The following is a 21,938-nucleotide window of genomic DNA, read 5'->3' as shown; positions in this document are numbered from 1 at the left end:
CATCTGGCAAGTCCGTTAGGTTCAAGGATGTCGCCGGAGGAAACACGCACATTCCAGTGAAATGGAAGCGGGACTTCGGGGGTCCCGGACGTGAGATCCCGCAGGAAGGGATCCCACTAAGCCCAGTGAAGCAGTAGCAAGGGAGCGCCCGCCTCCGGACAGCGCAGTGTAACGCACTGCAAAAGCTGCCGGATCGCCAGAGTCCCTGGGTGGGCTCGAACCACCAACATTCTGTTAACAGCCAAACGCGCTGACCGATTGCGCCACAGAGACACTCTGAAGGAAGTGGGAATAAATGGGTCGTTCCAAGTTTGGAAGACGGTGACCAGGGACCGATGCGAGAACCCGGCTTTTCCCAACTTCCATCAATGGTTTGGATCAGGGAGTCACGGACAATATAAAACAGAAAACGGCGGAAACACTCAGTACATCGAGTAACATCTGTGGAGAGAGAAACAGAGGTAATGTTTCTGGTCGGAAACAGTTCCAGGAGTGACCAGGACCACTGTACCGAGGAGAATTTCCAGGATCAACAACCCAAATTCATGACGGAAGCATTGAAATGCAGTAAAAGCAGGATCAGTTATTACGTGGAATTTTCAGTCCGGGACCAAACAATCAACACCCCTCAAAATTACACCGGTTACTCCAGCGGGACCCGCTGCTCCCGTAGTCGGCAGGATTCGAACTTGCGCGGGGAAAACCCAATGGAATTCTAGTTCATCGCCTTAACCACTCGGCCACGACTACCGCGCTGCCAACAGCCCGGAAGCCAAAGGGCATTAGCCATGGTCTGGGATCAGTGTGCCCTGGGACGGACGGGATCGTCCAGTCAGAGAAACAGGACTGATCCTGAACTCTTAATAGAAACTGCTGGAAACACTCAGCAGGATCAGGCAGCGCTTGGGGAGAAACAGAGTTAATGTTTCAGGTCGATGCCCTTCTCCCTGCACTCCGGGCGGGCAGTTAGACGGAGGGAGTCTCACTCAGGGCGGGACAGGGTTCCCTCACCCCGCCACCACACCCCAGACCTCCCAGTTTGCTCTCAGTCTCTGACTGTGGGCATCAGTAGCAGGGGCAGCGGTTAATGCCGTTCCCCAGCTGCCCTGGAGAAGGTGGGGCCGGGCCGCCTCCCTGGGCTGCTGCGCTCCATGTGGTGAGGGAGCTCCAACTGGGCTCTTCGTGACCGGGCTCCAGGACTCTGACCCGGCGCCCAGGCAGTGATGGCGATGGGGGACTCTGCAGGGTGGCTTGGGCTGTGCGGCCGGGCCGGTTTCACTCTCCTCCTTTCTGATCCACTCGACGGGTCTTCCAGTGCCGTCACCAGGCAAAGCCTACTGGGGTGGCCTGGAGTCACATAGTCCAAAGCGAGTGGGGCCAGTGTTTTTTTGTTTCCTCCAGCACCCGGGATTCAGCAGGTGGGAGAGACTGAGATGGGTTGGAGGGGCTAAGCTGATATTCCGTCTGCTGTCATAGGGTATTGACCTGACACTTCTATCTTCTCTCTCCACGGGCAATGGGTGACCTGCTGAGTTATAGGACATGTTTTGTTGGCATGTCCAATACCCAGCTACCGCAGTATTTATGGGCTGTTTGGACCCGACACTGGATATACAAGGGCGGACATGGACTGGGGCGAGACTGACATCGGTGCGTTAAATTCTCCCCTGACTTGCACAAGTGTATTTTAATGAGTATTAAGGGGGTGGAGGAGCCTTGGTGTTCAAGTACAGAGACCCTTAACGTGACAGCAAAGGCAGGTAAGGGGGTGACGCATCCAAACGGGGGAGTTCCTTCATGAGGTGGTGCATGGAATTTAACAACAGGGTGGCTTTGTTCCAAACATGTTAGAGTTTGAGTCAGCCCACACTGGAGGGCTGTGTGTAGTTCTGTTCGCCACACTGTCGGGAGGGCCAGATTTCGTGAGAAAGGATGCAGAGGAGATTCACCAGGATGTCTCTTCCGTTATAAAGGCTGATCCCCTTGGAGCAGCAGAGATTGCGACGTGATGTAGTTGGGGTGCGTGAAGTGACAAAAGACATAGGAAGAGTAGACAGAGAGAAGCCGTTCCCGTTGGCGATGGGACTGGAACAGGAGAACTTTTATTGGAGGTGAATGATCGGAACATGATGGGAGGGCTGAACACCGAGGGAACAGGGAATGTGGCCTGAGACAGAAAAGGGAATTCCAGCGTCCAGTGCGCGCACTCAGGGCACAAACGGGAATATTCTTGTGGAACAGGGAGAGTGACTGAGACTCTGAAAGAAGACCTGCCATCGGTCTGTGCAGTAGAAGGGGACAGAGTCTCTGACGGGAATGGAGGTGTGTCAGGAGAGAGGTTTTACAGGGTAAACTCAGACACGAGCGAGCGGTGAATAGTCGGATGTCACTCAGTGTGAGCACATCATCTGGGACATGTCGGGCATCTGTAGGCCTACAGGTTCTTGTAGGCATCTGGAATAGAGAGAGGGTGAGAGCTGGAAAATGTTTGATCTGTTCATTGATTGACCGGGAAAAGATGAGGGATGAGAACTATATCCCTGATCTGCTTTTAAGAAGTGACGGAATAATCTCTCTTCCACTCATTACCAACCTCAATTTTAAAAAAAATGTATGAATTTTTACTCGGAAATTAGACCCTGACTGTGCTGACGCGGCGAGTCTCATCTTTTGCAATTTCAGATGTACTGAATATAAATGTCTCCGCCGTTGCAGTTCCTGGTCCGTCCACCTGATGGCCCCATCCTCCAACAGATTGCATTTGCACAACGGAGAGGAATTGTTCAGCTGAGAGTCGACACCTGCAACAGCTGATTAGCTGAGAACAGAGTTTCTTGTAACTCATATCAGCTGTGAATCAATCAAAGCTTTTCAATGATATGCAGTTTACCGCAAAATTAAGTCACACTCCCGGCAAGTCTCAAAGAGAAGAGATTTCTAATAATACCCTGGAGCACTCCGATCTCACAATAGTCACGATGTTTCTGTCGCTGACCCAGTTTAGTTTCTGGTCAGTGGTAACATACGGGGTTTTGAAGTTCGGGGACTCAGTGATGGTAAAACAAGGGAATGCCGATGTTGGACGGTTGGACCCTCTCCTGTCGGTGATGGTCATTGCCTGGAATTTCTCTACAGCGACCATTACTTGTGAATGGTCAATCCATCCCCGGATGTCTTGGTGCACGCAGGAATGGGATGCTTCATTTGCAGGGAGTGGGAAGATCATCGCCACTAGTGATGGAAGGAAAGACGCTGATGCAACAGCTGAATGTGGCTGGGCCTGGGGGAGCATTCCTGCAGTGATATCCTGGGGCTGGGATGATGGACAGCTGACAACTACAACAGTTTTCCACTGCGCGGACAATAACTCTGACCCTTGCAGTATCTTCCGTTTGGTTCCCGTTAATTTCAGTTTTATCAACATCTGTTGATGCCGCGCTTTGTCAAAGGTTGCATTCTTTTCAACTGTAGATTTCCTCTGAGTTATACTGGAGAAAGTCATGTTGGAAACAGTGAATAATTGTTGGTCACCTTCCAAAAATGTTTGGACTCTGGAACAGTTCCCTCTTGTACAGGTCACTCCTGTCTAACAGAGATCCAAGTCGTCCAAAATTCTGAATCCCTCCCCCTGCTTTAACTTTTCAGCCACGAAGGTGTCTGCCATATCGCCCTGTTCTTACCATTAATCGCCGTGCCACGACTAGTTATACACATATTACTAACCTTAAGGCCCTCCTTTTTATCCTATTTCCTAACTGCCGATATTCACTCAGCAGGACGTCATCCCTTTATTGGCCTGTGTCATTAATCTCATTGTGTGCAATAACTTCTAGCTGCTCACCCTCCATCTTGAGAATGTCTGCAACCGCTCAGAGGCATCCTCGACCCTGGCACCAGGGAGGCATCACACCATTCTAGAGTACGTTTTGCGGTCACAGGATCTCCTGTCTGCCCCCGAACAATCTAGTCTATTATCACTATTGTGGTTCTGCTTTCACACTTCCTTGCTGCGCTTCAGAGCCTGTCATGGTGCCACAGTGGGTCGACACTCTCTGGAGTTCAGTGAATGAGCGGTGATCTCATTGCTACTCACACTCTCTGGAACCACGGGTTCCTGTCAGAAGCCGATGGGTGATTTTTTTTAGAACAAATAGGAAGTAAAAATTTTAAAATAACTCATATTTCAGAAACATAAAACAGTCACAGGAAATGTTGAAATACTGAGAAGATGAGGCCACATTTGTGGGAAGAGAAAGAAGTTAACGTTTCAGGTCAAAATCCTTTCCTGCATCTTGCAGGCAACTTCTGTTCCCTTTTCAGTTCTGACGAAGTGTTTGATCAAAAACGTTAACTCTGTTCATCTTCTCACAGGGTCTCAGCATTTCCTGCATATTTGATTTTTTTGTTTAGCAGCTCAACAACCACGCCATTCGGCTCATCGCATCCATGTCGTCCACAGATTATCAGTCAGACTTCCAGGAGCAACCAGGACCACTGAGCAGGACAGCATTTCCAAAGTATAATTGAACATATAATTGGGAGGTTCATTGGCCCTTTAAAAAGCTCCTCGTGTGCAAGTCAGTGGAGAATTTGATGGGAATGTTGTGAGAATAAAATGGGATCAGTGTAAACCGGTGATTGTTGTGTGGACCCAGTGTGTCGAATGGTCAGTTTCTGCGCTCCATGACTCCATGACCATGACCCTGTCACACAAGAGCTCAGATTGCAGTGACGAAGGGGAGCGATTTATGAAGATATTCGCAGCACTGGGATATTTCAGCTGTGAGGGGATAAAACACTTTGTTGTGTCTGGAACAGAGGAAGCTTCAGGAAGAGGTAACGGTTGTTTACCGCCATTTATAGAACAGTTAAATTTTTCAAACGCATGTTAATTCGAGGGAGAAAGAGAAGGCATCGGGCATTATAGAGAGAGAGGGGAGAAAGAGAGAGAGAAAAAAAATAAGAAGAAAGTGAAGAAAAGGAGCGGGTCATGACGGGAGCAGGAGAGGGCAGAGAGGGAGCCAAGAAAAACACTGCAAGCGCACAACACATCAGACAACATTTGCAGAAAGCGAAACGGTGCTAACGCTCCAGGTCGAAAATCCTTTGTCAGAACCGGGGAACAGGGGTAAAAGTTCGTATCAAGCTGAAAGCCGAGTGGGTAAGGGAGGTGTGGGACAAAGGGGGCATCTCTGGGATGGTGAGACCGGGCTGCGGACAGGATCAGCCGTCACTGTTGTTTCAGATCTCCGTTCATAACACGATTTCCACTTACCACAAGTGAGGGATGTCTTGTCGGGAACAGGTCGGCAGATTTAATTGTGATGTTTCATACCTTTTATTTCTAACGTCCAATGATTTTCGCAATCCGATTCAGCGGGTATTTCACCTCGTTCTTCAGTTCCTGTAGGAATTTGCTTTCAGTCACGGAGTAAATACAAATGTTGGTGCAGAAACTGAGAAGCTGCAACATTCCTGATGTGAATTCTATGATCTAACGGGGATCGGTGGAAGAGTGACTGTGAATCTTTGAAATTCGTTGGTAGATGTAAACCACTACCTGTTTTACCAACAACAATATGAAACTGCTAGTTATACTGAAGAGTAAAACTATGGATTTTCTTCGGTTCTCCATCTCTGGGTCCTTGTCATTCTCTCCATTGCTGCGGCCCCGGAGCCCCGTGCGGACTCCACTGGCCGCTAAAATTCTTCTGACCGTCAGAACATTGAGCAGCAAAATCAGAAGGAACGGGACACAAGGGGTTAAAATGCAGCTTAACAACTCAATTGTGCCCCTGCGGGGGATGTACTGAAGCTCAGTTTAAGAATACAGTTCCAGGGAACATCATCAATTATTTCTTCAGGCTCGTATGCAAAGTACCTTGGGATAGTCTCTAAACAACCGAGTACATTCACTGTCCCGATAACCACAGCCGCCATTCTCTCGGTGCAATATTTTGTCTTCAGCTTCTCACAGCAAATGGCTACAAATCGATCAAAGTGAAAACCATTGTCAGCCAGACAGAGGCAGCAGCGCTTGCAAAAAGAGGCCACATAACGAGACTGCACATGGGGGTGATGCAAAGGAATGATCGCCGAAAATAAATCACAACAGTCCGCGTCAGCGGGTGTCCGAGATAACGACCAGGTGATCGGCGGCTGCCATTCCCACCAGGTAGCGAGTGATGCATTTCTACAGATCGCACTTTTTTCGAGACAGGATCGCAATCCCCGGCCTTAACCGGAAGAAAGAGACAGGGAAGCAAAGAAATGACAGACCAGACCCGAAGGAAATGCAGGAGTTTGACAGGTCCCGGTGACAACTCCACTCTGTTGCTGCATCGAGTGCTGGAAACTCGTTCCTATCTCCTTTGATGGATCCAGAGAGGGCGCAGAGTCGGTATGGACACTGAAGGAGATTGCGGCATCGTGTAACATGAGTCAGATTTGGGTTAGGATTCCCAAATGCTGAATTAAATCCGTAGTAGCAGGGAATATCCAGCTGGATAGCTTCCTCCGTAGAGGCAATAAGGGATGGATCAGCTTTACCGGCGCCGTCGGCGTATTCTGCTGAATGAAATTAATAAATCCGGGCAGTAGAATGCGGCGTTGTTCCAACAGCCAAACACGAACTACGTCCCTTCACCGCACTCCCTGTCAGTGACGGAACAATTAAGCAACGGATCAAAAACAAGAAAACCTGGAAGTACTCAACCAGGCAAGCAGCAAGTCTGGAAAGGGAAACAGGTTAACGTTTTGAGACCGCGACACTTTTTCAGAACTGTCCGTGTAAGACCCCTGAGCCGAGGTGTTCAGTGTTTTCTCGTTCCAGGCACGCTACTTGCCGGGCTGAGTGATCCCAGCATTTTCTGTTTTCGTTTCACATCTTATCATTTGCTGTTTTGTTGGTTTTACAATAGAAGGTTGGCTAATTCCAAACGCGACAATGCGGGCTGACACAACCTCACAGCCAGACGCATCGTCTCCCACTGAATCCATCGCAACGAGGCAATGGAGAGAATTTCAGCAACCAGCAAAAGTCTCAGTGCAGCAGTCCTACATCTGGAGAGGTGTTAAGTGCAGATATAATATAAATGTATTTTACAATATTGATAACTGTGAATCCCAATGTTATCTACGACGCCGAGTATTTCACTGAATTCTTCATAAATGGTCTCATATTCAGTCTTAGCATATTTATTTTAAAAAAACTCCATAACAGCTTCATTCTACAACATGGGTTTCTTCACAACTACTCAACTGTTTCCACCTGTCGATTATCTGTTTCCTGTCCTTTACCCGAACAACCGCTCCCAGCACAGACAATCACCCTGTGTCACCTCCCGGGATGTATAAACAGAATCACAGCAAATGCAGTGCAGCTGCTACAAGACCAAAGGCGCAGTTCCGTGCACATTCCATTATTGAGAAAAACTGCTGGAGGAACGCAGTGGGTCAGGCTGCAGCTGTCCGAGCCGTTGAGTCCCACGGATGCTGCTCGACCCGCTGACTTCGTCCAGCAGTTTGTTTTCTCAATAATGGAATGTGCACGGAACTGCGCCTTTGGTCTTGTAGCAGCTGCACTGCATTTGCTGTGATTCTGTTTATACATCCCGGGAGGTGACACAGGGTGATTGTCTGTGCTGGGAGCGGTTGTTCGAGTAAAGGACAGGAAACAGATAATCGACAGGTGGTTTTACTCCAGATGTCAGCCATCGCTTGCATCTCCATTTCATTCTTGAAATGCTGCGAGTGGACAGGTGGCTGTGGAAACACGAAGAGAGAGAAACAATGCAGAGCTTTGTAATTAGACATTAAGTTTCACCATCGACAGCTGACATAGCGGTTTACCGGGAATACCAGCGGTTGAAATAACAGGATAGTAAATGTCTCGTATCCACCTGATTACTGGATATCCCATTTCAGTGAGACTCTGTGACTGCTGTTGCTCCTGAATCCACAGTTCCGGCAGACATTCTGAGCTGATGTACTCCAACTGGCTCTGCTTTATTCAGAGGGTCAGTCTCTCGTGACACGGTTATACCCCTGACCATTGTTCTTAGTTACAGTCACTTGAAGAAACACATTACATCAACACTATTACATCTAGTGCAAGTATTGTGGTGATTTAACACAAATACGTCAACGTCCCCGGCATTACCTCAGTGCTTTCTCTTTTGCAAATAAGACCAATAGATTTTATCACACCTGACTCATCGTTTTCTGTAGGCCGATTCATCTATATTTGTAACTGATTTCTGCCGAGTGTGCAGTGAATCCAGCGGCACAATACGACCCCTGTCCCCTGCCCCTGCAGTTTCCCGGTAAGAACTCCTTCCTTCAGTTCCTTCCTGGCCGCACACCCAGGCTCCACCCTCAGTAACGGTAACAGATCCAAAACACCACTCTCCCTGCCCAGCAGACCACAGGTCCCGTTCTCCATCACCGTCTCCTTCACTCCCCTCAGTTACCTGAAGATATTTTCTTTGCACAGATATTCATTTTCGTATGACATGCAACAATGTTCCAACATTTTCCTTACAATTTACCGAATTTTGTAAATCCTGGATGTCTGATGTTCTAAGTAGTTGACAACTGTGTAAAGATCCCGACTAATGTGTAAATGTAGCACATGTGATGTGAACAGGTAGAACGTTAAATATATTCCCTGCCAAGTACAGATTCCGCGCTGTATACAGATGCCTGATTATGCTGCTTGTCTACTCGCTGTAAGCATTACCCGGTATCCCTGTGCTGAAGTGCTGGTCCTGTGGTGCAGAAGTGTCGCTGCAGGAATGGTTCCCAGAAGGGCCGCAAGGCTGGGGCGTTTGCAGTGTTCAGAGTGTTTGCTGCTGAGCGAATGAAGGTCATATTCCGGGTGTATTCGGGTTGAAATGCTTGTCGGACATATGAAGGTGGAATTTGTGTACACGTGACCTGATGGTTTTGTGCGAAAGAGTCGAATTAGAAAATCGGTGTTGACAACGCAAATTGCGGAAGAGTTTAATTCCTGGACCTCTGGGGCATGTGATAAGCAACGCAACACTGTGCTTTCTGAAATAACATCTCCGCAGCAACCCGTTAGCTGCCCAATTAACACCCGTGCAGAATCTCCTCTGAAGCTCCTCCAGCACCATCACATCCTTCCCATATTGGGGCGCCCAGAACTTCACACAGGAATCTAGCTGTGGATTAACTCATGATTTATACAGTTGTGGCCTAAACCCCTTATTCTAAAACTCGATGTCGCGACAACTGAAAGAAAGTCATTTGCATATAGCGTCTGAGAAAGTGAGACAATCTTTTCACAATGGAGAAATTCCCACAACACTCTGACAGTTAGCTCAGAGCAGACTGGCAATGGTGTAATTAATGGTTTCATCAACATTAATTCGACGAATGCCCTCTTTCCATCCTCACGTTGATTGATTTTATTCCTGTTTATTTTTCCCCAGATGATTGAACGCATGACCGTCCGTTCCTGGCAGAGGGAAGGCGGATAAGCAACAGGTTGCGAAGATAGGAAGTGTCAGTTCGGCGAGAAGCCGGTCGGGTGGAGGTGGCGGAGCAGATGTCGTATTGTCTCTCCACATGAGTTTCCAGAGTTATGGAGAGATGGAGAATTGGGGATTGAAGGCAGAAAGGAATCGTTAGTGTTTCAGGATCCTTCTTCCATTGTGGGGCAGGTAGGGGGATGATTGGTGAGACTGGCCGGGCTGTGGACAAACTACATGTAGCAGGGCCGAGGATAAACAAACATATGAAGGGTAGGTGGCAGTGGATGAACAAGGATACCCATTGGTGTTGGTGAGGCAGAGTGTGAGAAAGACACGTGTTTGCTTCATCGACCTGGGAACCATGAGCCCAGCAACAGTCCACTCTCCTGTCTGAACTAACCTCTCTGCAGCAACCTGGTAAACGAGTGATTTCAACTTCGCTACAGCCGCCGTACATCTGTGGGACTCACAGCCTGTGTTTCCGTGTTCTTTTCTGTAATCCAACGCCCAGAATCCCCCTCAGATAACGCGTGTGTTTCCACACTCAGCCGCCACATCCATCCTCACCACCTGCAGTGGGGCGTGCACACCGCCAAAGCACCAAACTGGAAATCCATGATCACCGCACACAGACAGAGGCACAGACACACACGCACATATGGCCAATAGGATAGAAACACCGAGACACGGAGCTTGATCAAAACAGAGAGAGAGAAAGCACCGACACGCACTGAGAAGCGGAAACGTACAACGATGAGCGGTTGCCTTTGAAATGTCTGTCCATCTGTGCTATACCTCCATCCATAAATGTAACCAGTTTAACATCCCGCTGTCCGTATCCGCAATACAACCCACCAGGGCTCGAACAACATGGTTCCCTGTCGTCACTGACTTTGATTTACTCTCAGTCCTTTTCCACCCATAGTACACACACACACACACACACACACACACACACACACACACACACGCACGCACACACACACACACACACACACACACTCTCACACACACACACACACACACACACACACGCACACGCACGCACACACACACACACACACACACACACGCACACACACACACACACACACACACTCACACACACACACACACACACACACACACACACACACGCACACGCACGCACGCACACACACACACACACACACACACAAGCACACACAGACGCACACACGGAGTCCAAAAATTCGGAGAGCCATGTCACAAAAGCAGGAGACATTTCTGAATGAATTGAAACCAATAACTACAAAGGGATTATTGACGGAGGCATCAGAGAACAAAATAAAAAAAAATGAATTGTAATCAGTCAATCTCCAGAAGAACGAAGAGGATGGTCGAATTGGATACAAAGTTGACTGAGTAAAGGAACAGATGTAAGATAGTTAATGGGAAAAAACATGCGTAAAATACATGAGGGGAGAGGGATCAAGAGAGAGCGAGAGCGAGATAGAAAGAGAGAGGCAGCAAACACAGGGAGCGAGACGGAAACAGACAGGGTAAGTCTCATTCTGTACCTGTCAGTCTCTGGTACAGTGTGAGAGGGTGGGGTTCATTCTGTACCTGTCAGTCTCTGGGACAGTGTGAGAGTGTGGAGTTTACTCTATTTTCTTGTTTGTTATTCCACAAATAGGTTACTGACTAGCTTTATATAATTATCTTCGCTTGTTGTTCAAACAATATTTAACACAACTATATTTAGTCACCTTTGGCTGATTTTTAAATTACATTATCTTCAGTGCAAGTTTGAATGATGTTGGTTATAACGGAGAAGTACTCCGAGATTCAGAGAGTCAGGCAGCTTATAATCAGGGCATTCGGCCCATTCTGCCCATGCAGACCATCGATTATACACCTTCAATAATCCCATTGAAAAAAATTGGTCTCTCTTCTTATATACTTGGGCAATCCTCTTCTCGGTTGCATAATCATTAAATGTTCTGTCTGCTTCAACCAGGTACTGGGCTGGTGCGTCCCAGATTCCAACCACTTTCTGGGTGAAAAAAAATATCTCCCGCAGATCGTCTCTAATCCTCCTGGATTAATCCTCCAGTCGTTGCTTCTGGTTGTCTGATTTTTATACATCTGCAAAGAGAATAATTTTCCTGCTAGCTATCCTATCACTGCTCCAATGTAGATCAGAACATGACTCTTGGATTGAATGGGGCGCGAATGATCAATAATACAACACAGCCTGACACTGTATGTGAGTGTTGGACTTGTCTGCAATATAATTCTGAGTACATTGTTCTTGATAGCACTGCACCTCTTCCTCACTGACCACCAATAGAGACGCACCTCAGGGCTGACTGTCTAACCCCTGCATTACCCTCTCTATAGCTTCAACTGTGTAGTTAAGCACAGCTCCAACGCCATATACAATTGGCCAATGACACTATAGTTGTTGATAGAATCACGGCACGGGACGCGAGACGTTCAGGAGGTGAGATGGGTCAGCTGGTTGAGGGGTGACAACGTTGTGTTCAACTTCAGCAAGACCAAGGAACTGATCGTGGTCTTTAAGAAGGCAAGTCAGGCGAACACGCACCAGTCCTCATTGAATGAACTGCGAGGAAACGGGTCAGCAGCTTCAAGTTGCTGAGTGTCAACATCGCGAACGGTCTACACTGGGCCTAGCACATAGATGCAGCCATGAAGAAGGCACGCCAGCATCTCCACTTTCTTCACATTTTCAGGAGATTCGGCATGTCATCGAAGACTCTGACAAACTTCAACATATGTACCGTGGAAAACATTCTGACTGGCTGCATCGCAGCCGAGTATGAAAACTCCAATGCATTGGACAGCAGTCGGCTGCGAGGATTGGTGACTCAGTCAGTTCCAACACGGGTACAGATCTCCCCACCATCAAGGACATCTACAAGAGGCGATGGCTCAGGAAGGCGACATCCATCATCAACGACTCCCATCATCCGGGCCATGCCCTCTTCAAGATGCTGCCATCAGGAAGGAGGTACAGGGGCCTGAAGACCCACACTTCAAGATACAAAACAGTTTCTTCCCCACTGCCATCGGGTTCTTGAATCGACCTGAAATTCCCCATTTCTACGTAACGCTATATTTCTCTCAAGTTGCACTGATGTCGTTACGTTATTTTTGGTATTGTGTTGTGTACGTTATGTAAAATTTATGTCAATTTAATTTTATTTAACTTCTGTTTGTCCCGTTTGTAATGCACTGTGTGATCGCTGAATAAAGTTAATTTTCATGGCATTTATACCCTGGTTATGTATGGCCATGACAATAAACTTGAACGAGTTGGGATATGAGGGCAGATCTGGGTCGAACAGGACTGGTCCTGGTTTTCACATTGCAGAACGTGGGTGGTTGATGAACTGCTGGGAAATTAGTACCTCGGCTGAAGCCAACTTTAAATCCTGGCCACATACTCCCAGCTGTCTGTGTGATCCTGTGATACCGGCATATTCTCGCCATTTATTATTTGAATGAGAAGAAACTGTAGAAACCGGAGATCAGAGGGACCCGGGTGCCCTGGTGCATAATTCATAAAATGCCCGGGTGCAGATACAGCAAATAATGAGGGGAGTTACCAGAGTGCATGGATTTCGAAAGTTTGTGTTTCAGTTCTGTCGAGGACTGTGGAGGCCATGTCGAGAACAAACGGAGCATTACTTTATTTCAGGATATTATCCTGTTGAAGTCAATTCAGTCAACGGTTGGCTCGACTCATAACGGGAATACCAGGGTTATTTTATGAAATAGGGTTAGAGAGTTTGGCTTTTTATCCGTCAGTGTTCAGAAGACGAAGGGCTTATTTGTTGAAATACGTGGGATCAGACAGAGTCTTGAAAGGAGAGCCATTGGAAGGATGTTTCCACCGGGGAGAGAATCTATAACTCGTGGCTCTTGTCTAAAATAAGTGGTCATTTATTATTTAAGTGTGAAATATTTTCGCTCAGTCTTTCGTTAAGCCACGGAACTCTCTTCCACTAAGGGACATGGGTGCCGAAATTTCAATATATTTCAGGCTGCGGTCGACAGATACTTGATAATCAAGGGAGTGAAACATAACCGCGGGTACATGGGAACGTGGAGTTCGGGTTCAAATGAGATGATGGCTCATCTGACTGAATGGAGGAGTGTGCTTGAGCTGCGTAGTGGGGACTCACGCTCCTAGTTCAGTTGTCGATGCGTCTGCATGTTCCTCTGGTGTGGTGATCAGGACAGTACATAGCGGTCCAGCTGTGGTGAATTTGTGTTGATACACTTCCAGCACAGCTCCCTGCTGTGGCGTTCTGTGCCTTCAGCCAACAAAGGCAAGTCTCCCATCCGCCTCCTTAAATGATGACCGCCTGACCTATCCCCCTACCTTCAGGGATCTGTCCACATGCTCTCCGAGTTCCCTCGGATCCTCTGTTCTTCATGGTCTCCCGTTGATTGTTTGTCCCTTGGTCTTGTTTAGACTCTCCGCCAGCACCACCTCACTTCCGCGGATTGAACATCTGCCCTCTCGCTTTATATATCTCGCTGTGTGGAAACGTGCCCTATTATCTACCTATGATCGTCATAATTTGTGCACATCAATCCGGTCCGCCAACCATCAGACTCCTCCGCTCCAAGGGAAACAAGACAGCCAAGCCAATTTCACCTTACAAAAGAAACGGCGCATGATCCGTGAATCCTCTCTGCACACATCCCGATAGAACCATGTCCTCCGCATAATGTTGGGACCAGAACTTTTTTTTACCGTCAGTCGCTCCCACCGCCTGGATCACGGGGAAGAAAACCTGCCCTCCTCACCCGCTCTGGACTGTGTGTGACTCCAGCCCACATCAATCTGGTCGCCTGGTGACTGCCGCCTGAAGGGGCCCAGCAAGCACGTCGGATGGATCAGAATGGAGAAGGGGAATGAAACCGGCCCGGCCGCCCAGCCCGTCCCACACTGCAGAGTCCCCCCATCGCCATCACGGTCTGGGCGCAGGGTCAGAATCCTGGAGCCCGGTCATAGACATCCCAATGGGACCTCCCTCACCACAGAGAGCTCAGCGGTCCAGGAAGGTGGCCTGGCACCACCTTCTCCAGGGCAACTGGGAAACGGCAATAAATGCTGCCCCCGCTGATGATGCCCACAGTCAAGGGCTGAGAGCAAGATGGGAGGTCTGGGGGTGTGGTGGCGGGGTGAGGAAACCCAGTCGCGCCCTGAGTGAGCCTCTCACCGTCCAACTGCCCGGCGGAGTTCAGGGTGAAATGCAATAGACCTGAGACTTTAACCCTATTCCCACCCCCCACCCCCACAAATTCCGCCTCACCTGGAGTATTTCCAGCAGTTTCTGTTCTTAGTTCAGGATCAGTTCTATTTCTCCAATTCCAGGATCGGTGCTGTTCCCGTACGTCCCGGGCCACATTGGACACACCCCATCGGAAAATTCCTTCTGCCTGCCCGCAGTAACGACCAAATGTTCAGCGCGTTGGACACGATATTCATTCCGGTTTTCCCAAGTAGGTTCGAATCTTGCCGACGGAAGCAGCAGGTCTGCCTGGAGCAAACAGTGTATGTGGGATTTTACGGGGACTGCTGGTTTGTGCTCCCAGAGGAAGAAAACTATGGGATAAATAAAACGGTGTTTACTCCGGTTCATTGATTCCCTTCTCAATTTTGGACGTTGGCTTGGAAATGTTGCCGGTGCAGAGGTCCTGAAAGTCGGTTGATCATCTACCGCCGACATGAACGCTCTGGGCCGACCATGTTATTGCTGAGCTGTAAATTGCCATCAGTGGCTCCAGCCCCGAATTTCGGGGCCCAGAGTGATTGAGATTGTCTGTCAGTCACTGAATTCCAGATGGTTTCGGCCTACGCTGCTTAACCACTACTCACAGGACAGATCCGGTGAACCTTTGCCGTCGCAAGGGTATCCTTCGGCTGTTAACCGTTAGGTTGTTGGTTTGAGCCCATCCAGGCACGCTGGCGATCCGACAGCCTTTGCTGTGCGTGTTGTTGTCCACTGAGAACTCATTCGGCTGTCAATGATGGGGCTCCAAGATGCTGACCCTGAAGGTCGGCTTTCAGTCAATTGGTGATGAGAAAGGAAGAGGTTACATCTCCTGTGTCTGCATGGGACAAGTGCCGTGGGGAGGGCAATAGTTGGCGGAGATGAAGCAGCGGGCCAGGGAGTTGCAAAGGGAACGCTCCTTCGAATGCAGAACGGTGAGTGGAGGGGAAGATGCTGGAACTTCGTTAGATGCGCCAGACATTGCGAAGGTTGAGCAATTGAATGCGGATGCTGGTAGAGTGAAATGGAAGGTGCAGGGGAGCTCGATCCTTGCTTTAGCCGGATGGAGAGCTGGTGGATGATGAGGTGTAGGAAATACATGAGATGTGGTCGAGGACTGTGCTGAATCTGGTGGCAGAGAAGCCACGATTCAGAAGGCATCTTCTGGGCACGTGTGGAAAGACTCGTCATCGGGGAAAGAATGACAGAGAGAAAGGGACGGGGAGAGCACAATGAAGTCCTTGCAGGAACAGGATAAACTGAAAAGGTGGAACTGTACTCATCCTGGAGTCTACACCAGCATTCCCTTGCCGTGCTCAGTAACTGTGGAATGCTCTGAGGGTCGGGACTCACATGGAGGTCATATTGTATGAGGGGAAATACCAGCTCCTGAAACACCCACCCCATTCGGAATCTCTGGAAGGAATGTGTAGTAGTGGGGGAAATGATGAGGAACTGCCACCCAGCCCCCCCAGAACACCGATATAACGAGCCCGACAGGCGCAACAGGGAGACCGAACTGCGCAAAACCGAGAGACTGAACCCGACGGACGCAACAGAGGTAAAAGGAAAACTAAAAAAAAGAAAGAGAGACCATGTAAACAGTCCATTCTGACAAGTAGCCAAGGGAGTCATCGTCGATGGCAAGGCTTCAACGGCGTGTGCCTGGATTCAGGGGTAGATTCAACCGTTCCATATGCTCCACGGTTCCGTCTTTGGAGGTGCTGGCGGATCCGTGGGTAATTTCAAGGGAAGGTTGAGCAGACATCTCGTCCATCATCGCAGTCAGCAGGAGGAGATGGAGGGGGCGGGGCAGTGTCATCGTACTGTAGCGGGGGAAACAAATTCATTCTCGGCGGGTCAGGTGTCGGGTATGGAGACAGGACAGGTCAGTTCTACCGGAATCGCGACCCAACAAGTGTCCCCGGCACCGCGTGCAACGACTTCTCGCTTCCGAGGTGGGGGCGCTTGTGGCTGTTGGACCCAGACCCTCCTGGACTTCACGGTCCCGGGGGGATTCGGGGTCTCACAAGTCGGATGGTTGGGAGTAAGCAAGATGGCGGGATAATGGAGACACCCCTTGGCTAGTGGGCTATGTGTTCAGCTGATCGACGGCCTGCTGTAGCACTCCCGACCAACCCTGCAGTGTGCGGGAGAGTGTCAGCGTGCGTATCGTTTCCTTCAGCAGGACGTTCATCCTCTAGATCAGGCCGGTGACTGGGGATGATAGGAGATGTGAAACAGCCACGAGATCCCCTCCTCTGCCGCCCAGTTTTGTACCTTGGCCCCCGCGAAATTTAAGCCCTGATCGGACTGTACCTTCCATGGGACTCAATAGATGGAGGAGAGGTACTGCAATCCTTTGATGGTGCTGTTCTGGTCTGCCCTTTGGCAGGGCACCGCCACCAGGACACCTGAGTATTCGTTAGTGTGTATTGCTTTCTAATATGGCGTGGGAGCGGTTCGATGTTATCTGTCTGCCACACGCGACCCGCTCCCGTGCCGCGGCGAATGTGACCTGGTGGCCCCGTCGGCCAAACTCGTAGTTTTACCTGCTGACAGATGGGGCAGTTCAGAACCGTGGTCTTAGACTGGTCCATTGTAAGGGCGACCCCAAATCGTTCTACCCAGCGACGCGTATCGTCGGTCACTAAGTGACCGCTCTTACGGTGCGCCCATACAGCTAGGGCGCTGAAGACAGGTTCATTCGGGGGAAGGGTAGCGCTACATATCTGGGCAGCCTGGTCCACAGTGGCGTTATGGATTGCCGACTGGGTCCTTTTGTGTGTATGGGTATCCACGTGGTGGACCGATATGTGTGTCTGGGCCGCTTGTTCCCAAATATATCGCCAATATCCCTGGCCCCAGAGGGGGCGTCCGTGAATTTCTCACCCCTGTTCGTGCCACCGCGGCATCCACACCGCGATACCCGTTGGCCAAGAGCCGGTGTAAATGTGGACTGGCCCGGTGGAGTTCTGTAGCGTGAGTGCCACCGATGCTACCTCGACCAATTGACTGGACCCTCCCGCTCCCTCTTTTTTTACTGTTTTCCCCATGGCGGGATGAAGTGCCTCCTCTTCCCGTTTTTCCAGCGGCTGGAGTCGCCTGTGAACCAGGTGTGCCACTTCTCCTCAGGATCGAGGGAGTCGAAAAGTTGGCCCGAGGACACGGGGGAGGACGCTATCTCGGGGATGTCCGGGAGTGATTCCTGGGATTGGGGAAAGGACATGACCTCTTCGCGGAGGCTGTTGACCCCTTACGGACCGTGCTCGGCCCCACACCACGATGTACCATTTCTACTTTATCACCGAGGACCTCTGGCCCCGGCCCTCTTTGTGAGTGGAGTCGGGGGACTTGACCCATTGTATGATGGGCAGATGGGGGCGAAGGATGACGGGGTCAGTGCCAGTTTGGTGCTTTGTGGCGAGGAGCGCCATGTAACAGGCCAGCAGCTGGCGCTCGAAAGGGTGTCGTGGGCAGCGGCCTCCGGCAAGGACTTGTTTCAGAAGGCGAGCGGGACTCTTGCGCCCCTGTGTCTTTTGACAGAGGCTCCTTTCAGTGACCGACTCGCTACTGGAGACCTGTAATTCAAAGGCGAATCCTTGGCGGGGGGCAAGGGGCAGTGTTTTTTTCACAGCTTGCTCGCTGTCTCAAAGGCAGACTGCTGTTTAGGCCCGCAGGAAAAGGTGGCATTTTTTAGGGAAATCGTATGGAGGGGTCTCAGGATCATAGTAAGATGCGGCATATGCTGTCGCCAGTAGCCAAGGAGGCTCACGAACCTCTGTGTGTCGGTTTTCTTCTTGGGGATGGCAAAATTCAAAATTTTGTTCCGTGCGGGCTCAGGAAACTCTCTCCCATAAGCGTGCCAGCGGATTCCTAGGAACAGTACATCCTGGGCTGGGTATTGTACCTTTTCCATATTAATGGCTCAGCCCCGCTCTATAAGAGAACAAATTACCATGTCAAGGGTTTCTGAAACAATGGCCTCGGGATGTCCTTGCAGCAGGACGTCATCAATATAATGGGTGGCCACCACCCCCTGGGGAAGTTGAATGGTCTGCAAATCCCGTGCAATTAACCCATGGCATTTCGTGGGACTGTGGATGTACCCTTGGCGAAGGCGTCTAAATGTGTATTGTCTCCCGTCCCAGGTAAATGCAAACTGATCCTGGGAGGTGTCGTGGAAGGGGATGGAGAATAAGGCATTGGCCAAATCTACAACGGCGTACAGTAGTTTGTCTGGGCGCCCTGAGACATTCTCCACGAGGGTGACTATATCGGGTACTGCGGAGCGAGTTGGGGGGAGGGGGTTGGGGTGGGGAAGCCTTGTTCAAGTTCTAGTAGTCCAGCGTCATGCTCAAGGTCCCATTCTTTTTCCGGACGGGCCAGACGGGGCTATTGAAAGGGGACGCTGCGGGCCTAATAACTCCCTCCCGCAGCAAGCATTGCACAACCTCTGTAATATCCTGGTGTCCCCCCGGTACCCTATACTGTCGACTGTAGACTACTCTCGGGAAAGGGGAACAACAACTCGCTTTAATTTAGCCGCCTCGACCACCACAGTAGCTAGGGTGACTCCGAAAGTAAACTTGCCCCGATTAATGTGTAGGGACTGTCCCTTTAGGACATTTATCCCCAGTATACACTCGAGCGAGTCCGCGATTAAAACGGCCACAGTTTGGGGAGGTTGGTTCCCGACGGCCTTGCGGACCTTGACCTCCTTTGATGGCAAAAGGGAACACCCAAACCCCTCTATTTTTATCTGTGGCCCCTTCCAAATAGCAGGGTTCCCTGGTACGATGGTGTGCTGGGCACCCGTGTCGACGAGTGCCATCCACCTCTGTACGTTCCCTTTTCCCCAGTGTGTTGCTACAGGTATATGTGGCCTCAGAGCCCCCAGGCGCGGAAGGGTGACGGAGCATACACCCTGGGGACCCTGGCCGTCATACTATGGGAGGGGGCTGGGGATCTGCCATACCGTGGGTGAGGGCTCCTTTGGGAGGAAATGGGACATTTCCTGCCGCAGCAGGTCCCGTAGCTGAGCCATAAGCGCAGGAGAGGCCATTTCAGGTAAGGGAAGAGCAGAGGCAATGTCAGCCTCTGCAGGGGCAGCGCACGTACGCCGGCGGTTGGGGGCACCCCCTGAGTCGGGATTGGAGCCGATGTGGCCCCGGATCTTTCCTCGTCGGGCTTGTCCCCGCAAAACTCCTTCCAGCGCGCGTGGAGAGCGGAGGTCGGAGCTCCATCTATACTCGCTCCATCCACCCTTGCCCGCAACAGATCTAAGTACAGCCGCCTGCGCGTGGGTCGGGGAGAGGTGTCCTTGGCCCTCGTCTCCGCTCTGGGGACCTGGGCGGGCACCCCCCGCTTCATGTACTCCAATCCCTCCAGGAGGATGATGGCATCCCGCACGGTCTTCTCCCCCAATCGGTCCCATGAGGGGCAGGACCACCGGTCTCAATTCGGGGCGCGCAGTGGCTACTGGTTAACGCGCTAGCGCGCTGGGCGCCACGGTATTTTCCAAAGATTCCAGGTCACCTGCCCTCTCATAAATACCTGTCACTAGCGCCCATTCTCTGATGACCCCGGTGCCCTCGCTGACCGTACTCCACTGGGTTCGGCCGAATAGGTCCCATTCTAGGAGGGTAGGGTACAGGGTCCATACTGCGGTCACTACCCTGTTCCACACCGTGACATCATCCCAGCCTTCCACGATGGCACCCGCAGGGCGTTGTTGATGCTTTGCTGGTCAGATAGGCTCCCCAGGGCACACGCCTCCTGGTGGGAGACGTTCACGTTGGAGGCCTCCCAATCTCACAGCCGGAGCAACCAAGCGGCCAGGTGCTCTCCCGGCTGCTGGTGGTACCGGTCCGCCAGCTGCGTTAGCTCCTTGATGGAGAAATCCCGGCTCTCCGTGACCTCGGAGGGGCTCCGTGCGTTCTCCTCCGTGGCTGCCTCATCCCCATTCCCCTCCCTCATGGGGCGGACCTGGGACCGTGTTCGGACGGGTCGAGCCTGCAAGAGCTCGGGTACACAGGGTGGTGGTCGGGCGTGGAGGGGCTCCTGCTCTTCAGGCGTCCCTTCTTCGTCCGCGTCCATCCATATATCCTCGTCCCCAAGCCATGTGTCTAGCCGGTCGCCGCGCCGGAGCAGGGCTCGAATTTTAAAGGGATCTGGCTTCCAGGCAGCTCTGCGGGCAGCTTATGCTTATTGCATCTGGACCAGCCGACAGGCGACCTCGGTATCCCGGAACCCGAGGTCATCGGCCCGGGTCGGCGGTTTGGACTGCCTCCTGCAGTCTGCAAGCCGTTGCCGGAGGGTCTCTATCTTTCCCTTTGTGAGCAGACATCCTGGAACTGGCCAGTGATCTGGACCTGAGGCCATAGGAGAGACGCTAGGAGCCAGAGAACATCCCTTGGGCTCCCTTTGGCACTGGGGAACCCTGACTGCTGGAGGAGGGCCACCACCTGGTGTCCCAGTTTCTCACCCCGCGGATCTAATTGTTCAGCCCAGTCCACAGGTTACCGTGGTTTGCCAGCAGGCTAGCCAAGCTCCCGAATCCCTCACTCTCGTCTGTCCTCCCCGGATTCGTCTCCTCTGTATCTGCGCGAGCCATGTATCCCTAGTTTGAAAACATTCTCCCCGTGTTTGTGTCCAGCCAAAATCCTCAAGACCTGCTCGCAGCGCCAAATGTTGTGTGAAATTATTCTTTTCGGCCTCAAGGATGAAGGACTCTGGACACGAGCTTTGGATACAAAACTAGTTTTATCACAAAGTCAAATGCGGGGACAGAATGGACGGGAACAGATACACACTCACACACACGCAGGAGACCGCGAACTTGAGGGGGAATCGCAACTGGGATAAGATACACACTCTCTCTCTCTCTCTCTCTCTCTCATACACACATACATACACACACACACACACACACACACAGACACACACACACACACACACACACACACACGCACGCACACACACACACACACACACACACTTATACACAAAAGCGCACAATAGCAAAGTACAACTTCGGGATATAATACTTCAATGCTTGACCCACACTGGCTTTGGCCCTAACGCTCCCTGAGTGAGTGAAACTCTCCCAAACCACGTGGTGATGCACTCTTACCAGTGATCTCTGCAGCATTGTCTCACTACGCCT

At 50.8% G+C, this 21,938-nt stretch overlaps 2 non-coding genes across 2 annotated transcripts; both read right to left on the bottom strand.

The window, feature by feature from the left end:
* Positions 1–200: 200 nt before the first annotated feature.
* Positions 201–273, bottom strand: trnan-guu (transfer RNA asparagine (anticodon GUU)). Its single transcript has one exon. It is a non-coding gene; the product is annotated as a tRNA-Asn (tRNA).
* Positions 274–668: 395 nt separating this feature from the next.
* On the bottom strand, positions 669–750 carry trnas-aga (transfer RNA serine (anticodon AGA)). The gene has a single exon. It is a non-coding gene; the product is annotated as a tRNA-Ser (tRNA).
* Positions 751–21,938: the final 21,188 nt, after the last annotated feature.

Source organism: Pristis pectinata, chromosome 45 (genome assembly GCF_009764475.1).
Source record: "Pristis pectinata isolate sPriPec2 chromosome 45, sPriPec2.1.pri, whole genome shotgun sequence".
NCBI classification, from domain to species: Eukaryota; Metazoa; Chordata; class Chondrichthyes; order Rhinopristiformes; family Pristidae; genus Pristis; species Pristis pectinata.
The sequence above is the reverse complement of the archived record's forward strand: the minus strand, read 5'-3'. Positions and strand labels throughout refer to the sequence as shown.